The sequence below is a fragment of the Schistocerca gregaria genome, chromosome 6 (assembly GCF_023897955.1).
Source record: "Schistocerca gregaria isolate iqSchGreg1 chromosome 6, iqSchGreg1.2, whole genome shotgun sequence".
Taxonomy (NCBI): Eukaryota; Metazoa; Arthropoda; class Insecta; order Orthoptera; family Acrididae; genus Schistocerca; species Schistocerca gregaria.
The window spans coordinates 442,618,544-442,638,959 of record NC_064925.1 but is presented as its reverse complement, the minus strand read 5'-3'; the positions used below and the strand labels follow the sequence as shown (position 1 = coordinate 442,638,959).

Here is a 20,416-nt window from a genome sequence, read left to right as displayed (position 1 = left end):
TGTAAAAATTATTTTGGTATTTCCAACGTGTAGTTGTCTTTCCCACTTGTAATTCAGCCCTTCATCCTCTAATTGTTCTGAAGTATTGCTTATGGCCTTCAGACGACAAATAATTTTGAATTCTTTCTTAATAAGGTCTTCAACGGTCAATGTAGCTTGTCTTGCAGTCAATTATTTTTAAATGATTGTTTTAAAAAATTATTTCCTTAAATAAAGTGTAAGTGTTTATTGTGCAACCAACGGTAACTGATTAGGCCCCAACCACAACTTTTCCTGCTTTCCCTAAGTCTAACCGTTTTAGATGCACAATAAAATTTAGATGTCAAAACGATCACATGACTGTAATATTATAAAATCTTAAGTCACTGATTGATGGAGACTTACAGAAAAGCTGCCACACTGCTGCAGCAGGAAAAGTATGAACTGGTCGAACTTGTGGATAGCGCCTGTCCACTGACCTCCACAACTATGAACCCTTGATCCTCCCGATCCTTTATTATGCAAACGTTGCATGGTTCTCAGCACCAGCCAAGGTCTATCAGTCCCTCCAAACCCTGGAAGCCTTGCACTCCGACTCGCTTTCCATATCCGTTTACCTTCCTCCACAAGAATCCCTAATCAGCTCATCAAATTCCCTTCTCTTCTCACTAACACTGAACACCCCTGAACAACCTACAGCACCTGTAAACTCGGCTCTAATAAGCCCATCGTTTTCCCGCTACTTTCCTGTCCTCATATGTTGCCACACCTTTACTAACAAACCCCCCCACTTACACACCCTTCACACACTCTCCCAAAGGAGCTTCAACCTACTGTCCCTCCCAGATTATACCTCAACATCCTACCAGATGCAGGCCCACCCTACCCAATCCACCGTCTTAGGGCTTTCTCTCCCTTCCTTAAACCTATTTTCTTACCCCCCCCCTTTTTCTCCATCTGCCTCTCTTTCCCCACTTCCATTCCCCAACAATTATTTATTAATGTCACCATTTCCCCTGTCTACTCCACCCCATCTTTTGTCTCAACAGTCCCTCTTACTCCATCGCTGTTATACACCGCCCCTCCATCATTATACCATCACATTTCTACCCTCACCACTGGTCACCTTTTTCCCCTCAACAACTCACTTCCTATCCCATACCAGTTCTTTTAGAGTTTCTAGACACAGAAAAGTGCTACTCTTAAACATCAGTATCTCGGCAACATGCTGTAACTGTTTTAATGAGCGTTTATTATGTTTCATTTTACCTTTTATTATTACTGTTTTTATCTACCAGTGCAACAAGTCATCTATCTTGTATCTAAGATACTCCATTTTATTTTTCACCTTTAAAATTTTTTAAATTCAATGTAAATATCTCTAGTACCTGTTCCTTCTTTTCGTGTCATTTGATTTTTACTGTCAATTAGCTGAAGAGCGGGTTGCATGCGCCGCTGACAGCCCAGCCTCACTGCCCATGTGGGGCCTGGAGGGATGAAAAACCATAAAGAAAACAAATGCAAAAAAGTACAGCACGTTTCACAACCCTTATGCATGACTGCCACAAACTCGGAAACTGAAAGACCCGGAGCCAGAACAGATCAATGACGTTCTCTGCACATTCCTATAAGAGGACAGTCCCCGCAATAGAACAGGACTATTCATTAGAGGGATAATGAAGACATATGTACTCCTACTACTTATAGCATATGAAGACCTGAACGAAACAAAGTAGGTTATAGACTATATACATTTTTAAGATGGTACATCAGTATGCAGTACTATATAAGCCATATATTACAATATTACATGAATATTATTAATAACATTCTAGTGCAGTCTTACTATTTAAACCATGTGAATGTCTCAACAAAACATAATGGGTTCTACGCACGTTTTAGAGGTGACAGGTCTGTATAATCTTTTTACAGATAATGAAAGATTCTTAGGACTTATTAAAATTCTAAAATTACCATCTGATGTTGAAAGATCATATAAGACATACGTAGTGGAGGTGGTATATTACACTGAACTGACAAAAGTCGTGGGATAGCGCCATGCACATATACAGATGCCGGTAGTATTACGTATATAAGGTATAAAAGAGCAGTGCATTGGTGTAACTGTTATTTGTGCACGGGTGATTCACGTGAAGAGGTTTCCGTCGTGCTTGTGGCCGCACAGCCGATATTAATAGCCTTTGAATGAGGAATGGTAGTTGGAGCCAGAAGCAACGTACAATCGTTAAGGTATTCAATATTCCGAGATCCACAGTGTCAAGAGTGTGCCGAGAATACCAGATTTCAGGCGTTGTCTCCCACTACGGACAGTGCAGTGGCTGACGACCTTCAATTAAGGACCAAGAGTAGCGGCGTTTGCGTAGAGTGGTCAGTGTTAACAGGCAAGCAACACTGTGTGCAATTACCACAGAGATCGATGTGGCACATGCGATGAACGAATCCGTCAGGACAGTGCGGTGAACTTTGGACTATGGCAGTAGACGCCCGACACCAGCTAGCAGCGTGACATCGCCTGCAGCCTCGTGAACATATCAGTTGGACCCAAGGCAACTGGGAAACCGTGGCCTGGTCAGAAGAACCCCAGTTTCAGGTGGTAAGAGCTGATGGTAGGGTTTGAGTGGAGCCGATCATTGAGTGGAGATCGTTATATTCGGCTACTTACGGACCATTTTGAGCCATTCATGGACTTCATGTTCCCAAAAACATATATAGCCTTTGTCTGTCTGAGTGTTTATTACAGCAATATATAGAACACTGAAGTAAGTCGGTCAAGAACTTTATGATATTTTTGGAAACAAAGTTAAATGATGTTTCTCTCCATCCAAATGTTTATTAGACTACCTCGTAAGATATTGAAGTAAATCGGTCGTAAACTTTTCCTCTTCATATGATATATAAATAATGTATTGTATATACTCATACTTTTAGTATTGTTATTTCAGCTTTAAAAAAAAACTATTGACATGTTCCATATCCACGAGGATCTCCTCAGCACGGATCTATGGAACGAAAAACTAATCTAATCTAATCTAAGAATTGTTTGGGATGACTCCAGCTGCACAATGCAGATATGAAACTGCAGATATCTGCTGAAACACAAAAGAAAATGCCCCTGACGACTCTTAGAACAGACACCTCGTATATTAAAAATATGTAGCTTATTCCCATCCGAATCTTTGTTAGAGCGTCATGTAAAAATTTGAAGTAAATCGGTCATGAACTTTTCGATATGTTTGCTAACAATGTAACGTAAAACGGTCAACCACTTTTCGAGATTTATGGTAACAACGTTAAAGAATGCCTTATCTTTATATAGTAGTGTGCTTATACACACAGTGCTGTGCTCCATCGTACAGTTTTAAAAATATCCTTCTCAGACGAAGACTTACATTCCGTATAACATATATTAGAAATATGTAGCCCATGTCCGTTCAAATGTTTATTCGAGTACTGAGTAAAAATCTGAAGTTAATTACTTAAGAAATTTTCGAGATTTTTGCTAACGATGTTTGACCTTTATATAGCATATAGATATTTATACATCACATATACTATAAAATGTAGTATATGCCTGTCCGAATCTCTATTGGAGTAGTATTAAAAAATTAGATTTTTGCTAATATGAAAGATATGTAGCCCATCTTTGTCCAAATGTTCTTTAGAGTACAGTGTGAAAAATTTGAAGAAATTGAGTCAATGTTTGGAAAGGATAGAGCCTAAGTGCATCCAAATGTTTGTAAAGGTGCCGTATAAAAATCTTCAAGAACTTTTCCAGCTTTTTGGTAACAACTGTAAACTACGGTTTGTCTTCATTTCGAAGTATATATATATATATATATATATATATATATATATATATATATATATATATATTCTCAACAGTTTTATTTCAGGTTTCACACGATACTCTAATGAACATTAGGATAAATGGTTCAAATGGCTCTGAGCACTATGGGACTTAACTTCTGAGGTCATCAGTCCCCAAGAACGTAGGACTACTTAAACCTAACTAACCTAAGAACATCACACACATCCATGCCCGAGGTGAACGGTAGGATAGACACAGATTAATATATATATATATATATATATATATATATATATATATATATATATATATTGTCTATCCGAACGTTCATTAGAGTATCGTGTAAAAATATGAGGTTAATCTGTTAGGAATTTTACCAGATTTTTGCTAAAAAGTATTGCTCTATATATACTCGAAAGATATGTAGCCTATGTCCGCCAGGACGTTTATTACAGTAACGGTGCAAAAATATGAAGTAAATCTGTTAAGAACCTTACGATATCTTTGGCAACAACGCTAAACTATGAGTTGCTTTTATTGTTAGTATAGATATCAAGAACAGCCTTACGGAGATTCCGAAATTATTCAGTAGGTGATTTACACGAGCATTACGGCCACTATCTTTTACACAATACTTGAACGTTCAAAGCTACATTTCATTTGAAAATTCCTTATTTTTCGGTTTAATTCTCATGAGCTCTTCTAATCACTTCTGAACCAGTTTTTCCGCAGTCCGTGATTTACTTTCATACAGTGCTGTGCTCCATCGTACAGTTTTATAAATATTCTTTTCAGACGAAGACTTGCATTTCGTATAATAGACTTATTTTGGTGAGAAATACTCTCTTTGTCTGTGTAAGCCTACTTCTTTATTTTCTCCTTGCCTCGTTCGTCTTGCGTTATTTTGCTCCCAGGGCAGCACAATAACTGCACTTCATATACTCTTTTGTGTCTAATTTTTATGCAAAGTATGGCAATTCCTCTTTCTTAAGACCACCATCCCGATGAGGTAGAGACTTGAAACTTATAACTCAGAAGTCAGTGACAATGCAGTATTCGCTGGTTTTCTTCTCTGTTATGGCACAGGATACTTTGTGTATCACTGCTGTTTCCCCCACTCCATATACCTTCATCTCTACGATTTCCATATTCCATTCCCTCACAGATGTTCCTTTAACACAGAGTGCTGAAAAAATCATCATCTCCGAACTGTTCCTCCTCGCATCACACAATGGTGTAAAATGTGTTCATATCCTTCCACACTTCGCTTCCTCTTACCACGTAAAACACCCCCATGCCATGACACGACATTCTCCGTTCGTCACTGTAGGTACTACATTTGATGGTAGGCACCGTTATCTGGGCATTTCCGAAACCCTACATCTACATATATACTCCGATAGCCACCAAGCGGCGTGTGGCGGAGGGCACAATTCGCACCAAAGTCATATTGACCCCTCCCCCCCCCCCCCCCCCAACTCCCAACTGATCCACTCGCGGATCGTGCGAGGGAAAAACGACTGTCTGAACGCCTCAGTACGAGCTCTAATTTCCCTTATCCTTGAATGGTTGCACTATTTGAAAGTTGGTGGTAATAATATATGCTCTACATACTCGGTGAAGATCGGATTTCGGAATCCAGTCAGCAGCCCGTTCCGTTTAGCGCGCATTCTGTCTGCACGTATGTCCCACTTCAAACTTTCTATGAGATTTGTAAAAATCTCGTGATCGCTAAATGTACCAGTCACGAATCTTGCCGCTCTTCTTTGGACCTTCTCAGTCTCTTGAATCAGACCCAACTGGTAAGGGTCCCACACAGACGAACAATACTCTAAGACTGGACGAACTAACGTAAACTATTTCCATGGTTGAAGGACTGCATCGCTTCAGGATTCTACCAATAAACCGCAATCTAGAGTTTGTCTTACAAGTTACTTGTGTAATATGATCATTCCTTTTGTGATCATATCATTCTTCCATCGGATTGTCACGCGGTATAGCGTGTTTCATCCTTCCAATTCACTGGTTTTCACTGTCGTCGCTCTTTACATTACCTGAAGCGTAGCGTAGCATTGACTAACACATATGTGGCTTATGAGGGGCTGCACGGCCATTGTACCCCACTCTCTCAACTTCCTGCGCACTATCATTGTGATATCTGGGGTGCTGATAGCATGCTGGAACTGGTGAGTGACTCCATCCGCTTATTTCATGCGATTTTTTACAGCTACCCTCTGCAGTACTAAACGGTCCCTGTCCGTCCGTTCATGAGATCTACTTCCCCTTTGTTTCACTGTGGTTTTTTTCTTCGCATTTTCATACACACATCAGCGGCAGTCCAATGGGACAGCTTTAGAAGCGTCATGTCTTGTTTTGTTTATCATTGGTTGGAATCCAGTGGTGTCTTATTTCTTCTTTGGTTACCGCCATAACGATGCTGTATTCTCTCCGTTAGTGGGCTAGGGGTTGCGTCTTTGATTTATAATCAAAACGTCTTCGGTCCCGGGTTCGATCCCCGCCACTGCCTAAACTTTGTTAAATAATCAGCATTGGCGGCCGAAGACTTCCGGCATACGAAGTCAGCCTCATTCTGCCAACGGCCTTGTCAAAGAGGGCGGAGGAGCGGATAGAGGTTCAGGGCACTCTCTTGTCCTAGGGAAGGGAAATTGCCCCTAAAAGTGGAAGAATCGGCAATGATCAACGACATGAGGATGCAGAAGGCAATGGAAACCACTGCATTAAAGACACGTGACGTGTATCCACAGGACATGTGGCCTGTAGTTGAAGAAGTGTCATGATGATCTCTCCATTGGCAAAAGGTTCCGGAATATTCCCCCATTCCGATCTCCGGGAGGGGACTGCCAAGGGGGAGGTTACCGTGAGAAAAAGATTGAATAATCAACGAAAGGATAATGTCCTATGAGTCGGGGCGTGGCTTGTCAGAAGCTAGAACGTGGTAGGGAAACTAGAAAATCTGAAAAGGGAAATGCAAAGGCTCAATCTAGATATAGTAGGGGTCAGTGAAGTGAAGTGGAAGGAAGACAAGGATTTCTGGTCAGATGAGTATCGGGTAATATCAACAGCAGCAGAAAATGTTATAACAGGTGTAGGATTCGTTATGAATAGGAAGGTAGGGCAGAGGGTGTGTTACTGTGAACAGTTCAGTGACCGGGTTGTTCTAATCAGAATCGACAGCAGACCAACACCGACAACGATAGTTCAGGTATACATGCCGACGTCGCAAGCTGAAGATGAACCGATAGAGAAAGTGTATGAGGATATTGAAAGGGTAATGCAATATGTAAAGGGGGACGAAAATCTAATAGTCATGGGCGACTGGAATGCAGTTGTAGGGGAAGGAGTAGAAGAAAAGGTTACAGGAGAATATGGGCTTGGGACAAGGAGTGAAAGAGGAGAAAGACTAATTGAGTTCTGTAACAAGTTTCAGCTAGTAATAGCGAATACCCTCTTCAAGAATCACAAGAGGAGGAGGTATACTTGGAAAAGGCCGGGAGATACGGGAAGATTTCAATTAGATTACATCATGGTCAGACAGAGATTCCGAAATCAGATACTGGATTGTAAGGCGTACCCAGGAGCAGATATAGCAGGAATAGCGCAGTAGGCAACACAGTTGAAGAGGAATGGACGTCTCTAAAAAGGGCCATCACAGAAGTTGGGAAGGAAAACATAGGTACAAAGAAGGTAGGTGCGAAGAAACCATGGGTAACAGAAGAAATACTTCAGTTGATTGATGAAAGGAGGAAGTACAAACATGTTCCGGGGAAATCAGGAATACAGAAATACAAGTCGCTGAGGAATGAAATAAATAAGAAGTGCAGGGAAGCTAAGACGAAATGGCTGCAGGAAAAATGTGAAGACATCGAAAAAGATATGATTGTCGGAAGGACAGACTCAGCTTACAGGAAAGTCAAATCGACCTTTGGTGACATTAAAAGCAACGGTGGTAACATTAAGAGTGCAATGAGAATTCCACTGTTAAATGCAGAGGAGAGAGCAGATAGGTGGAAAGAATACATTGAAAGCCTCTATGAGGGTGAAGATTTGTCTGATGTGATAGAAGAAGAAACAGGAGTCGATTTAGAAGAGATAGGGGATCCAGTATTAGAATCGGAATTTAAAAGAGCTTTGGAGGACTTAAGGTCAAATAAGGCAGAAGGGATAGATAACATTCCATCAGAATTTCTAAAATCGTTAGGGGGAGTGGCAACAAAACGAGTATTCACGTTGGAGTGTAGAATATATGAGTCTGGCGACATACCATCTGACTTTCGGAAAAGCATCATCCACCCAATTCCGAAGACGGTAAGAGCTGACAAGTGCGAGAATTATCGCACAATCAGCTTAACAGCACATGCATCAAGCTGCTTACTAGAATAATATACAGAAGAATGGAAAAGAAAATTGAGAATGCGCTAGGTGACGATCAGTTTGGCTTTAGGAAAAGTAAAGGCATGAGAGAGGCTAATAATGGAAGCAGGGCTAAAGAAAAATCAAGACACGTTCATAGGATTTGTCGACCTGGAAAAAGCGTTCGACAATATAAAATGTTGCAAGCTGTTCAAGATACTGAAAAAAGTGGGGGTAAGCTATAGGGAGAGACGGGTCATATACAATATGTACAACAACCAAGAGGGAATAATAAGAGTGGACGATCAAGAACGAAGTGCTCGTATTAAGAAGAGAGTAAGACAAGGCTGTAGCCTTTCGCCCCTACTCTTCAATCTGTACATCGAGGAAGCAATGATGGAAATAAAAGAAAGGTTCAGGAGTGGAATTAAAATACAAGGTGAAAGGATATCGATGTACGATTCGCTGATGACATTGCTATCCTGAGTGAAAGTGAGGAAGAATTAAATGATCTGCTGAACGGATTGAACAGTCAAATGAGTACACAGTATGGTTTGAGAGTAAATCGGAGAAAGACGTAATGAGAAGTAGTAGAAATGAGAACAGCGAGAAACTTAACATCAGGATTGATGGTCACGAAATCGATGAAGTTAAGGAATTCTGCTACCTAGGCAGTAAAACAACCAATGACGGACGGAGCAAGAAGGACATCAAAAGCAGACTCGCTATGGCAAAAAAGGCATTTCTGGCCAAGAGAAGTCTACTAATATCAAATACCGGCCTTAATTTGAGGAATAAATTTCTGAGGATGTACGTCTGGAGTACAGCATTGTATGGTAGTGAAACATGGACTGTGGGAATACCGGAACAGAAGAGAATCGAAGCATTTGAGATGTGGTGCTATAGACGAATGTTGAAAATTAGGTGGACTGATAAGGCAAGGAATGAGGAGGTTCCACGCAGAATCGGAGAGGAAAGGAATATGTGGAAAACACTGATAAGGAGAAGGGACAGGATGATAGGACATCTGCTAAGACATAAGGGAATGACTTCCATGGTAGTAGAGGGAGCTGTAGAGGGCAACAACTGTAGAGGAAGACAGAGATTGGAATACGTCAAGCAAATAATTGAGGACGTAGGTTGCAAGTGCTACTCTGAGATGAAGAGGTTAGCACAGGAAACGAATTCGTGGCGGGCCGCATCAAACCAGTCAGTAGACTGATGACCAAAAAACAAAAAGTGGCAGCAGTAGCGTGTATCGATGGTAGTAGTGCTGAACTATCTTTGGTGTGGCGGATATATATTCCGGCTGTGCAGAGTGTGACAGTCGGCCGGTTGGGGCAGAGCAACGAGGAAGCCTCATTGGCGCGTTGTCAGGCCGGAGCTGCTGCCAGCGGGCACTCCTCGTTGGGGTGGTAAGGCGCTTCTTGCGAGGATTAGGAAACTCGTCGCCCATCGATCCTGGTAACTAAAGTTGAGTGCTCACTTAATCTACTATCAAGCCTCAACTGCTATCACACCGCTTCGTTTGATCCTGATTGTCGCTTTCTGAGAGATTCCAGCGAGCAACAATGTGTGTGTGTTGAAGTCAACTAGAATTGCAGCCGTCTTCCTGTGTTTAACTTAATTTCTGTGTCTGGGCTTTAAGCCGTGAGATTGTTTGGGTTTTGTATGTGGCCTTCAGCCGAGTTTTATGTGAAACATTTTACGATAAAGTCTTTAGCCTATTTTGTTTGAAATTTAGAAGCTCTTAACTTACGCCTTAAGCCGTAAAATTGTTTTCTGCATGGTGTGTAGCCGTCAGCCGAGTTTCAATCTCTCTTACATTAAAAATTAAAAATCCTTGTCTTGCCCTTAAATCGTAAGATTTTTATTCTTTAGTATGAAGCCTTCAGCCGAATTTTACACGAAATGTTTTAAGATATGGCCTTCAGCCATTTCAAATTGAAAGCTCTTCTTCCTAGGCATTAAGCCGTTAAATTGTTTTGTTGACATGCGGCCTTCAGCCGAGTTTTCAACCTATTTAGATTAAACATTGAAAATCTTTGTCTCGGCCTTAAGACGTAACACTGTTCTTGGTTAATGTGACGCCTTCAGCCGAGTTCTGTGGGAACAATTTAAGCTAAGGCTTTCAGAATATTTGTATTGAAGATAAAAAAATTCATAAACAAGTGAAACCTCCAGAAGAACTCCTATACATCAATTCCTTGCTTAGGTCTTGTGACTTGGATTTTCGATGTGGCCTTCAGTCGATCTAAATTAAATCAAACGAAGTCTTTCGATTAAACCTTAAGAGTTTTGAATCTTGCTTGTGTGATTGTTTTAAGAAAAAGTTTATGTGTTGAGTGCAGATTACAGTAACTTATTTTGGTCCCTTTCCACAAATATAACCTCATCCATTCTGTCCTGCTAGCCCAAGGATTTCAGCCCTGATGCATTTCTTACTCGTGTGACATCCTGTAGTAACCTACGTTCGAAGTCACTGAGCTCTCTTAACGGACCCATTGTGCTGTTACTGCTTTTGTCCTGACAGCACAGTACTCCCCGCCTCCTTTTATACTGGCAGGTCCGCCTCTCGTGATATCTAGTGGCCAATGCCCCCTGACGTAGGTGTACTCGGGTACTTTTGATCACATAGTGTATACAGGGTGTGACAAAATGATACCGACCAACTTCAAGCGACTCTAGAGTTTATCATGAGGAACAAACAGAGGAGAGAAACCTACATCAATTACATCATCTAGTAACGCTGCAGAGCGTAAAGAGTTGCACTGGCAAAGAAGGACTGGCTGCACAGGAAAGACCTGTTCACAAAGCTGGATAATGAATGAGATTTTCACTCTGCAGCGGAGTGTGCACTGATATGAAACTTCCTGGCGGATTAAAACTGTGTGCCCGCTTTTGCAAGGTTTGGAAGGTAGGAGACGAGATACTGGCAGAAGTAAGGCTGTGAGTACCGGGCGTGAGTCGTGCTTCGGTAGCTCAGATGGTAGAGCACTTGCCCTTGAAAGGCAAAGGTCCCGAGTTCGAGTCTCGGTCGGGCAAACTGTTTTAATCTGCCAGGAAGTTTCATATCAGCGCACACAGTGCTGCAGAGTGAAAATCTCATTCTGGAAAACATCCCCCAGGCTGTGGCTAAGCCATGTCTCCGCTGTATCCTTTCTTTCAGGAGTGCTAGTTCTGTAAGGTTCGCAGGAGAGCTTCTGTAACGTTTGGAAGGTAGGAGACGAGATACTGGCAGAAGTAGGGCTGTGAGTACCAGGCGTGAGTCGTGCTTCGGCAGCTCAGATGGTAGAGCACTTGCCCTTGAAAGGCAAAGGTCCCGAGTTCGAGTCTCGGTCGGGCACACAGTTTTAATCTGCCAGGAAGTTTCATATCAGCGCACACTGGACTGCAGAGTGAAAATCTCATTCTGGAAAACATCCCCCAGGCTGTGGCTAAGCCATGTCTCCGCTGTATCCTTTCTTTCAGGAGTGCTAGTTCTGTAAGGTTCGCAGGAGAGCTTCTGTAAAGTTTGGAAGGTAGGAGACGAGATACTGGCAGAAGTAGGGCTGTGAGTACCGTGTGTGAGTCGTTCTTCAGTAGCTCAGATGGTAGAGCACTTGCCCTTGAAAGGCAAAGGTCCCGAGTTCGAGTCTCGGTCGGGCACACAGTTTTAATCTGCCAGGAAGTTTCAAAGCGGGATAATGATGACATTTGTTAAACATTCATGCCATGACAAATCCCTGTAGTCACGTAGTAAACAAACCCAGCAGCAGCCGTTCCCAAATCGCTGTATAAAGATCACTTTTCGCAAATATTAAATGCTTTTGGTGCATTTCAGTAGTTTATGATGGTAGCCACTAATACCGAAAGTTTCGGTTTGTAATTAGTTTCCGGAAAGCCATGATAATCTGTAAAGTTAAAAAAAGGGTTCAATTGGCTCTGAGCACTAAGGGACTTAACGTCTGAGGTCATCAGTCCCCTAGACTTACAACTACTTAAACCTAACTAACCTAAATACATCACACACATCCATGCCCGAGGTAGGATTCGAACCTGCTACCGTAGCATCGGCGCGCTTCCGGACTGACGCGGCTAGAAGTGCTCGGCCGCAAAGACCGGCATAAAAAGTCAATGTCACGTTGATCTTCCTCAACTTCTTCAATATATTCCGTAAGTGAGATTCCTCATCAAATATGTACACCTAGTACCACTTCAATCTAAAAACATTCTATGCAAGTTAAATTAATTCTCCTGTTTTAAAGTGGAAGTTTCGATTGTATTCCTATGTCATTTATTTCTCGTACATTTTCACTTGAAGCAGGCCAATAGAAATACAAACATCTCAAAAATGAGATCGACAGGAAGTGCAAAATGGCTAAGCAGGGATGGTTATGGGACAAATATAAGAATGTAGAAGCATAAATTACTAGGGGTAAGACAAACACCGCCTAAAGGAAAATTAAAGAGACGTTTGGATAAAAGAGAATAATCTGAATGAATGTGAAGAACTCACGTGGAAATCCAGTACTAAGCAAAGAAAGAAAAGCAGAAAGGTGGAAGGAGTATACAGAGGATCTGTACAAGAGCGATGTACTGGAGGGAAATATTATGGAAATGCAAGAGAACTAGCTGAAGATGAACTGGTAGATATGAAACTGCGTCAAGAATTTGACAGAGCACAGAAAGACCAAAGCATAAACAGGGCTCCCGGAGTAGACAACGTTAAAACTACTGTATCCTTGGGAGAGCCAGCCATGACAAAACTCTACCATCTGGTGAGCAAGATGTATCAGACAAGCGAAATACCCCAGACTTCAAGAAGAATATAATAATTTCTATTCAAAAGAAAGCAGGCGTTGACACGTGTGAAAATTACTGAACTATCAGTTTAGTAAGTCATGGTTGCAAAATACTAACACGAATTCTTTACAAACGAATGGAAAAACTGATAGAAGCCGACCTCGGGGAAGCTCAGTTTGGATTCCGTATAAATGTTGGAACACGGGAGGCAATACTGACCCTACGACTTATCTTCGAACATAGGTTAGGGAAAGGCAAACCTACCTTTCTAGCATTTGTAGACTTAGAGAAAGCTTTTGACAATGTTGACTATTTCCAATTTTGAAGGTGGAAAGTATAAAATACAAGGAACGAAAGGCTATTTACAGTTTGTACAGAAACCAGATAGTCGAGGGGCATGAAAGAGAGGCAGTGGGTGAGAAGGGAGTGAGACAGGGTTGTAGCCTATCCCCGATGTCATCCAATCCGTATATTCACCAAGCAGTAAAGGAAACAAAAGAAAATTTTAGAGTAGGAACTGAAATACATGGAGAAGATATAAAAACTTCGAGGTTTGCCGCCGACTTTGTAATCCTGTCAGAGACAACAAAGGACCTGGAAGAGCAGTTGAACGGACTGAAGTGTCTTGAAAGGAAGATATAAGATGAACATAAATAAAACTAAAACGAAGGTAATGTAGTCGAATTAAATCAGGTGATGTCGAGGGAATTAGATTGGGAAATGATCCACTTAAAGTAATAGATGAGTTTTGCTATTTGGGGAGCAAAATAACTGATGATGGTCGAAGTAAATAGTATATAGTGTAGACTGGCAATGGCAAGGAGAGCGTTTCTGAAGAAGAGAAATTTGTTAACATCGATTATAGATTTAAGTGTCAGGAAGTCTTTTCTGAAAGTATTTGTATAGAGTGTAACCGCGTATGGATGTGAAACATGGATGATAAATAGTTAAGACAAGAACAGAATAGAGACTTTCGAAATGTGGTGCTACAGAAGAATGGTTAAGGTTAGATGGGTAGATCACGTAACTAATGAGGAGGTACTGAATACAATCGGAGAGAAGAGGAATTTGTGGCATAACTTGACTAGAAGAAGAGATAGGGTCATAGGACACGTTCAGAGGCATCAAGGGACCACCAATTTAGTGTTGGAGGGAAGCGTGGAGGGAGACCAAAAAATTGCTACACCAAGCAGATTCATAAAGATGTTGATTGTAGTAGTTATTCGGAGATAAAGAGGTTTGCACAGGAAAGAGTAGCATAGAGAGCTGCATCAAACCAGGTCAGGTCTTAAGACCACAACAACAACATGCATTTTCAGTACAAAGAATTTCTTGCTTTCACCTCTCCATTAGCTCTTCCAAATAACAAGTTGCCTTGATGTCTCTCAAAGAATTCTACTTCACGAGCTTGCGACTGGCAATAATGGCGTCAATAACAGAGTAATTAATACAAATCGGGAAACTGTTAATTTTTTTATGTACAAAATGTTTTTCATTTTTCTACCTTCGTATTCTCAACCATATTTTCATGTACTTACAATTTGAAATGTAATTCACGAAATTTAAATAAAATTAAAATGAAACATAATGGATGATTCAGCTACCCCTACCGATGTCGTTTTATGCAAGCCGAAATGTTATACCTGGCCTTCAAAAACCATGAGCAAGATTTCCATATTCTCTCAGTCGCTACGTGCTAACTATTGATTCTACGGAAAAAAAATAGACGGGAGCTTTTATGCAGGAAATTTAATGTAGTTAAATTTAGTGCTGGGATACATTCTCACTGGAGACCGTAGTTTTAGAGTTATTCAAGGAAAACCTACGAAAGTGACCTTCAAATGAATCTCTCATTCCCATGCTCAGGCACAACTAATCAGGATTTCTAGTACCTTGTTCATGGCATTCCCTCCCACCACCGTACAAAAAACACGAACTATTTCCCAAATTCGACCTTTTATGGTCTCCATTGACTGGCCATATTGTGCCACTGGCTTAGTCAAGAATTTATAGAGCGGCAAGGCCGGTGGCGTAAGATACCTAATGCGCCGATAACCTTTAATGAACTATTCGGTATTAATGATTATATGACAAACAGAAAGAAAGCGCAGTCTTATTCGTAAGGTTAGTGGAAGTAATCCATACAGAAAAGTTCCATCAATGAAGTGGAATATGCCCTTGTGAAAAGAAGAACTTCGTTAATAGTTCTGTTTCCAAATATAATAAACTTTAGATGTGTTATCCTAATGATACACATGTGTCGTTAGCACCGTTTAATTCAATGGGATTGCTTGAAGTCGAATTAAATTGAACGCATGTAGAATGATATTCGGATAGTAATGGAACGAAAACAACCAGCTGCGACTCTAGCACAAAATGGAAGAGCAGACAATTGCAGATACTATACACAGCAGCGGTGTCATTGCCATGAAATGAAACGAAAACCAATGAACAGTACCCGGTGAAACGATAGAGAACGGATTAATTTCTCAACACATATTTTTATTTTCCAAGAAGCTCTACCTGTTCACAGCTATCACACTTATAATTAAGGCTACTCACAATCCCAGTTATCTTCAGAAAATTTAGAGAAGGTAATTTTGTTCCATATAGATAATAAATATTGAATATTTTAGCACTTATAATGTAGTAAAAAACGTAAAACCATTAAGATTGTAGACAAAGACTTAAATCGGGCTTAATGATATTCAATTAAGTAATGAAACAACTCAGTGCACTATCCTCTTACCTCTTAAGCATCATGAATTGTTTTATCTGTTACGGCTACAACATACCGCAGCTGTTTTCGTAAACTACACAGCAGGAAATACTGAAACCATTCCCAGATTTTTGGAAACGATTCTTTTGTACCGTTACTAGTTTCAGGCCTGAGCCCATCGTCAGATAGTAGCGTTGATTGCTTGACAAATTGTAAATCTGTGTCTTCGTGAAAAGCCATCCTTTGCATCTTATAAGAATGAGATTTGACACTATGTTTCGATGCTTGCTGTTCCATGAGTTCAGTTAAGTACAAGATCCTGTATCTTACATGTTACTCATTGTCCTTCCTGTTGACTGGCGGCAGCAGAAGCTTTGGTTGTGAAAACAGATAATACTATACTTCCGCTACAAAACATATTGCAGGCTTACTGAAAAGTTGAAAGCATCTTGTGCATATGTCGGCGTGCATGAGCCCCACAATAATTGTCACAGTCAGACACTGGAAAAGGTTGACCAGAAATTCCTACAGAGTTCCGGGCACATGTAAAGACAATGAACGGACTCAAACCCACCACTCAGTCGCTCGCGGATCTGACTGATGTTGAACATGAAGACAGCGGACAGTAAATAGAAATTTTAAATTTTATGTTTCGCTGTTTATACACATAAGAGGCTACTACCGTAGCAACTTTTGACCCCAAAACAGACTCAGAAATGGCTGATACCGATAGTAAGATCACTGGTATTGAAGATAATTGAAAATCGTGGAATCGAGCAAGGCATCAAGGCGTGAAGGAATTCCCATTGGATTTTATATATATATTGCTCCCTCGAGAATCGGTTCCGCAGTGATTAGTCTCGTGTGACGAAAAGAGCACAGATCGCTCCTGTTTACAGAAAGGGTAATAGATCGTAAGCACAACATTATAGGACAATATCACTGAAATGTAACCGTAGGCTTCCGCGGCCGTTGTCAATGTCAATAAAATTCTTCTGGGTTAGAGACCGCATTGTCATTTATAAAATTCCAACGTTTCGGCGTCTGTTGCAAGACGCCTTCCTCAAGGTGTGTTAGCAACACAACCTGAGGAAGGCGTCTTGCAACAGACGCCGAAACGTTGGAATTTTGTAAATGACAATGCGGTCTCTAACCCAGAAGAATTTTATTGACAATATCACTGAAGTCTGTATGTAGGAGTACCTTAGAGCTAACACTAAGCTAAGAAACTATAACGATCTGGAGACAAACAAGTTTCTCTCTCTCTCCCCCCCCCCCCCTCTCTCTCTCACCCCCCCCCCCTCTCTCTCTCTCTCTCTCTCTCTCTCTCTCTCTCTCTCTATCTATCTATCTCTATCTCAACAGCGATCTTGAAAAAAAAAGAAAGCCCTCATGCCAAACACGAGCGACGTCTTGCAAACGGATAAACGATACATGTAAGTGATTGCATAGTTTCTCTCTTTCTAGGCTGCCACAAGGCGTTCGACACAATACCTCACCGTCAATTACGAACAAACATACGAACCTACCAAATACCTTCCCAAATATATGATTGGCTCGACGAATATTTGACAAATATAAGGGGCAGTAAATGAAAACGAAGTGGTATGTCACGAGCTTGGCTCGGAAGTTAGAAACATACACTATGTGATCAAAAGTATCCGGACACCTGACTGAAAATGACTAACAAGTTCGTTGCGCCCTCCATAGGCAATTCTGGAATTCAGTATGTTGTTGGCCCACCCTTAGCCTTGACGACAGCTTCCACTCTCGTAGGCATAAGTTCAATCAAGTGCTGGAAGGTTTCTTGGGCAATGGCAGCCCATTCTTCACGGAGTGCTGCACGGAAGAGCGGTATGGATGTCGGTCGATGGCGCCTGGCACGAAGTCGGCGTTCCAAAACATCCTAAAGGTGTTCTATAGGATTCATTTCTGGACTCTGTGCAGGCCAGTCCATTACAGCGATGTTTTTGTCGTGTAACCACTTCGCCGCAAGCCGTGCACAATGCACAGGTGCCCGATCATGTTATAAGATGCAGTCGCCGTCGCCGAATTGCTCTCCAACAGTGGGAAGCAAGAAGGTGCTTAAAACATCAATGTAGGCCTGTGCTGTGAAAGTGCCACGCACAGTAGCAAAACGGGTAAGCCCCCTCCATGAACAACACTCCTACGCCATAACACCACCATCTCCGAATTTTACTGTTGGCACTACACACGCTGGCAAATGACCTTCACCGGGCATTCGCCATACCCACAACCTGCCATCGGATCGCCATATTGTGTACCGTGATTCGTTCCTACACACAACGTTTTTCCACTGTTCAATCGTCCGATGTTTACTCTCTTTACACTAAGCGAGGCATCGTTTGGCATTTACCAGCGCGATGTGTAACTTATGAACAGTCGCTCGACCATGAAATCCAAGTTTTCTCACACCTAACTGTCATAGTACTTGTATTGCATCATGATGCAGTTTGGAATTCCTGTGTGATGGTCTGGATAGATGTCTGCCTATTACACATTAAGACGCTCTGTCAGTCAGTAGGTAAGGTCGGCCTGTACGCTTTTCTGCTGTGTGTGTCCCTTCACGTTCCCACTTCACTATCACATCGGAAACAGTGGACCTAGGGATGTTTAGGAGTGTGGAAATCTGGCGTACAGACGTATGACACAAGTGACACCCAATCAGCTGACCACGTTAGAAGTCCGTGAGGTCCGCGGAGCATCCCATTCTGCTCGCTCACGATGTCTAATGACTACTGAGGTCGCTGATATGGAATACCTGGCAGTAGGCGTCAGCACAATGCATACAATTGAAAAACGTATGTTTTTGGGTGTGTTTGGATACTTTTGATCACATAGTGTAGGTAGGTGGAAGAGTGCGAACGTTCACCGCTGTGCTATTTGTCTGTTACACATGCTCGCCGTGAGGTTAGCGACTAGAGTGAGGGTCGGACTTCACTGAGGAAGCCTTGAAAGACAAACAGCGCTGTGTAGTGCTGTTTTGGACAGCGGTAGATGTCAGGAAGTGAAATTCGTTCGCGAAAGTCTGCTGTGTGTGTGGGGAACACGATATGTCACCTGCGCGTGTTTTTGCGTGGAAGCCGCGCAGGCTAGCCGAGCTGTCATGGACTGTGCGGCTGGTCCCGGCGGAGGTTCGAGTCTTCCCTCGGGCATGGGTGTGTGAGTTTGTCCTTAGGATAATTTAGGTTAAATAGTGTGTAAGCTTAGGGACTGATGACCTTAGCAGTTAATTCCCATGTGATTTCACACGTATTTGAACATATTTCTTTTTTTTGCGTGGAATAAAAGATTTCTGGTCTCTTTGAAAGACTGCAGTCGGCCAGGACAGGCTCGTAGTGTCATTACCAAATCATTCATTACTGTAATGGATCTCTAGAATAAATGACCGACAGCGGGCGGTCGGAAACATTCTGCTCATGTTAAGTATCAGCCACGTTATAACTCACGCCATCGTCTGAAGTTCCACAAAATGTGTTCCCCATACCCTGACGGAGGAGCTGTAGTTGAAGAGAATGTCGACATCATTGTAACACCTGGATTGGCGTCATAGTGAAGAATATCGTTTCATGCCCCGAGCTGTGCCACGAGACGAAGCATGGTGTCATCATTTTGAGCAGAAGAGCAAGCATGAGAGCCAACAATGGAAGCATATGGATTCACTCCCACCGGTAAACATCCAAAGCCGTGCACGCCAGCTCCAGGAGAGTCATAATGAGCCTTTTCTGTAACTGCAGGGCACTGCTGCTTATTGACTTTCTGGAAGCGACGCCAGAATTAACGATCGGCGGTACGTAGACACTTTGCAGAAATTGTGGCGCGCCATCAAGTCCAAAAATGCGTGAATGTTGACGAATGGCCGGCCGGTGCGGCCGTGCGGTTCTAGGCGCTTCAGTCTGGAACCGAGCGACCGCTACGGTCGCAGGTTCGAATCCTGCCTCGGGTATGGATGTGTGTGATGTCCTTAGGTTAGTTAGGTTTGATTAGTTCTAAGTTCTAGCCGACTGATGACCTCAGAAGTTAAGTCCCACAGTGCTCAGAGCCATTTTTTGTTGACGAACGATATCATTCTGTTGCACGGTAATGCAAGCGGCTCGTTGACAAAGTTGTTTCGACAGTTCCGCAGCAGTTGAGCTTGGAAGCCCATACATATCATTCGATCAGTCCCTATCTTTCCCGTGCGAGTTCCATATTTTTGGATCACTGAAGGAGGACAGTCGTGGCTATTGGTTTGATTCGGACGAAGAGATACAAGCCTGTGTACAATCATATTTCCATAGGAAACCACAAACAGTTTTCCGTGACGGTATTGACCGCCTTGCCTCATAGTGAGGTAATTGTATTACCAGTTGCACTATTACTTTTGAAATAATAAACGATTTAGTTATTTCTTTCGTTTTCACTTGACAGGACCTTACAGAACTTCATACGTAATATTATACGGTGAATGTTCTACAGAAGCGAAAGTGGCGTCGGTTGTGCCCCAAAGCAATCGTAACAGCCAGTCTAATGTTTTTTCAATACATAGAGGGTGTTACAAAGTCTTCGCATCAAGCGTCCAGCGCGTGGGGAGTAACGTTTGGTAAAATGTTAGCTGATGTTTCCAGGCGACACTGGTACGACCAATTTCAACTAACTAGCAGTGTCTGCAGACTACCTACAACCGTAAATTGATAGAGTGATTTCAAATGGAAAACCGTAAGAGCGAGTGT

At 42.0% G+C, this 20,416-nt stretch overlaps 1 protein-coding gene and 1 non-coding gene across 2 annotated transcripts in view; both read left to right on the top strand.

The window, feature by feature from the left end:
• Positions 1-20,416, top strand: part of LOC126278905 (orexin/Hypocretin receptor type 1-like) — a 1,200,512-nt gene that overhangs the window by 1,051,186 nt on the left and 128,910 nt on the right. The gene's annotated exons all lie outside the window — the stretch shown is intronic.
• Positions 11,150-11,224, top strand: Trnas-uga (transfer RNA serine (anticodon UGA)). Its single transcript has one exon. It is a non-coding gene; the product is annotated as a tRNA-Ser (tRNA).